The sequence below is a fragment of the Frankliniella occidentalis genome, unplaced genomic scaffold, assembly GCF_000697945.3.
Source record: "Frankliniella occidentalis isolate FOCC.00 unplaced genomic scaffold, Focc_3.1 Scaffold98, whole genome shotgun sequence".
Classification (NCBI taxonomy): domain Eukaryota; kingdom Metazoa; phylum Arthropoda; class Insecta; order Thysanoptera; family Thripidae; genus Frankliniella; species Frankliniella occidentalis.
This window is the reverse complement of record NW_026267227.1, coordinates 340,717-343,764: the sequence shown is the minus strand read 5'-3', so window position 1 is coordinate 343,764 and position 3,048 is coordinate 340,717. Positions and strand designations below refer to the sequence as shown.

The following is a 3,048-nucleotide window of genomic DNA, read 5'->3' as shown; positions in this document are numbered from 1 at the left end:
GGGGGGGCTCTTTTCCTGCAGGGCGTGTCGTCAACCCTTTGGCGATAGCGGCGCCATAGGACGAACGCCGCGGTCCCTTTTCCCGATACCGTTTCCCGATCGATAACACGGAGAGAGAGAGAGAGAGAGAGAGAGAGAGAGAGAGAGAGAGAGAGAGAGAACTCGGGTACTCAAATTAAGGCGCGCCGCGGCGCCGTAAAAAACAATGCGCCGGTCGCCTCTTTGCCGCCGCTTCGTGGGAGTTTGACGGACACGGCGACAGAGCGCACCAGTGTCGCCCGCGGCACCGCTTGGCGCTCGCCAGCCAGTCTCATCACTTTGGGCCGCGATCATTACGCGTGCGCGGCAATAAAACTCTCTCTCTCTCTCTCTCTCTCTCTCTCTCTCTCTCTCTCTCTCTCTCTCTCCCCCTCTCTCCCTCTCTCCCTCTCTCCCTCTCTCCCTCCCTCCTTGCTCCTTTCATCCAACTTCCTCTTCGTAGATCTGTCTCTACATCTTGTCCCTTTCTCCCTCCACTTCCTCCTCCACTCCTTAGTTTTGTTGTGCGGGATCACTGCCCAAAGGGACATGTGCCTGCGTTTACATTGTTGCACTCAGAGCAAGTAGTAAGCGGTTGTAAGTCTTTCGAGTAGGAAGGAGAAAATGTATAAATTTCGGCGGATAGAGCCGAATGCAGCGGCACTTTGAATCGATTCTTTTTATTTTGCCCCATAACTCCTGAAACACTCTGATACGGAGGGATTTGCCGCTACCGAAGTGTTAATTGAGTGCAACAAGGCCCTTTGGGCCGAGACTGGCGGCGCCTTTGAGCGCGGCGAGGGCGGGGCGGTCAGGGCGGCGCATCGAGACGCCACTCCTACGTTCGATCTATCGATGTATATAGAGTTAGGTTGGAACGAAGCGAGAGTGAGAAAATAGAAGGGAAAAAGGGGGGAGAGAGAATCGCTGACGCAGCAGTTTAATCGGTCGAATGAGTCAGACGGCACTGGCCCTAGGTGGGTAGGCAACCTGCAGTAATAAACATTTTTGTGAGCTGCGGAGTTGTTTTTTTACGGGGACGTTGTTGGACTTTTTCTGTCGAGACAGGTCTGTCGATCACTTTGAAACTATAGCCTGTCTCTCATGGATAGCCATAGCTCTGCGGTTATCAGCGTACACGTGACGCTGTCTGAGCTGCGACCACGTGATGATCCCGCTTATACTCAACGATTGTTACTGACCTGCAGCGCGATTAGCAGCTCTGAACATAAACAACTGCAGGTCGTCAAGATGCGCAGACAGCAGGTGTAGGTTCACTCGTCAGGGAATGCCCCAGCCATGACTCATGCAGTCACATATTTGCAACGAGCTCATTATGCTGTTCGAGTAGGGTAGGGGAAGATGCAACCAATCGGCCTGCTCTACTTCTTCTGGATGGTTTATCCTGGCTGCCTTAAAAGAAAATCTTGTCAGCAGTGAACGAAGACAGAAAAGCGTTAGTGTTTTATATGTTGTCTGAAACCTGACACCAACCTGACTCCAAACAGACTCCAAAGAGGAAATGTTGTTCCATCGGAACGCGGTTAGGAGCTCAAGGTTCCTCCTGAGAGCGGTGTACAGCTTATCACGTGCACTCGAGAATGTAAACACAAGTCCTATTAATAATTATCAGATATGGTCACGATATAATCCGCGAGCATTGCGTGCATGTGCAACAGTTATTGGCCATCCGTCACGGGCATGCCAACGCCCATTTCTATTTTCGTTCCGTAATGCGTGATGAGTCAGTGCATCCAGCAGGTAAATCTCGTTTAACTGTTGCTTACTTGCGGCGGCGGCAGGTCTCTCACGCCCCCCGCCGTCCTTACTTACAGGGGACCTGCTACGCTCTGCTCGCCGTAAATGTGACGGGAGAATTCAAATTGGTCCCGCCTCCCCTTCCGGTCAAAGCCGGTCAAAAAGGGCCGGCAGGCCATCCTACTGGCGGCACGGCCCGCCTCAATACGAACGTGCCCCGCGCCCGCTCCGCCCTCTAACCTCAAAACTAATTAAAAGGGCGATCCCTTTTACACGTGGTGCGTGTCTAGCTCACGATTCCAACTATCTAACTTTTTCCATCTCGACTTACTCCCTCTTTTTTGTTTTATTTCTGCCGTGTGAATTTTTTTTTGGTGTGTAACTGGAATGAGACTAGGATGATTCGTGTTGTGTGGTGGCATTGTGAGGTCGTCATACGAGTTAAGTGTTCGGTTAGCCGGACAAATTAAATCACTCGCGTGTCTGACTCACACGCACACACAGACGCACACCGTGAGGTCAGCTGGAATCATTCAGGACCTGAGTGACATGACGCCCGTGCCGGGCCTCTAACTAGGAGGTATCATGGCCCAAAGGGTGTGCCCTTGCCCGGCCCCGCCCGGCTGCTTTGGGTCCCGATGTCGGTCCCGATGGGGCTCAGTGAGCCTAATGGTCTTCGATTCACTGGAATCGGGGCCCTTGCGTTCGGCTTGAGTGAAACTCATCAGGGCTGTCGACACACGTCGGAGAGGAGCCCAGGGGCGTAACAGTCTGTCTGCTCGTGTGTCGTGGCACAACGTGGCATGCCATGCCAAGCGGGTGCTGGCGTAAATGTGAGTGGCACGTATGAAATAGTTCGTTTGGAGTGGTGTGTGGGGGGAGGGGGGGGGCACACGCATGGGGAATGGTACGAAAGACCAGTTCAAAATAGACGAAAATAAAACAAAACAGGATCTCACGTTTTTGTTTTGGAGGCAGAGTACTGCTTCTTGACATGCCATTGCGAATAGCTCTACCACATCAGTCCTAATCGCCAGTCCGGAAACAAGTGCGTGGTGGTGGTACTGACGTGTTACTCGTACGGTGCCGACGGAAGTCAAACCTCGCTGTACCGCAACAGACAGTAATTTGATAAGAAAGTAATTATCTCTTCCAGTACTTGGCTATTCACAGGGCACACAAGTGTTCACGAAAGCGTGGCATTCGCCGCAAAACGCTATCTTGCTCTTCAGTGTGCGTGTGAAAAGGGGGGAGGGGGGAGAGAAAGGAGGG

The 3,048-nt window shown here is 52.5% G+C and overlaps 1 protein-coding gene across 3 annotated transcripts in view; it reads left to right on the top strand.

Moving 5' to 3' along the window:
- Positions 1–432: 432 nt before the first annotated feature.
- The window catches only part of LOC113205907 (uncharacterized), an 86,127-nt gene continuing 83,511 nt past the window's right edge, over positions 433–3,048 (top strand). For all 3 annotated transcript variants that reach the window (XM_052269641.1, XM_052269639.1, XM_052269640.1), the window contains exon 1: positions 433–1,779. The gene's annotated coding sequence lies outside the window, so the exon portion shown is untranslated. The remainder of the gene's footprint in view (positions 1,780–3,048) is intronic.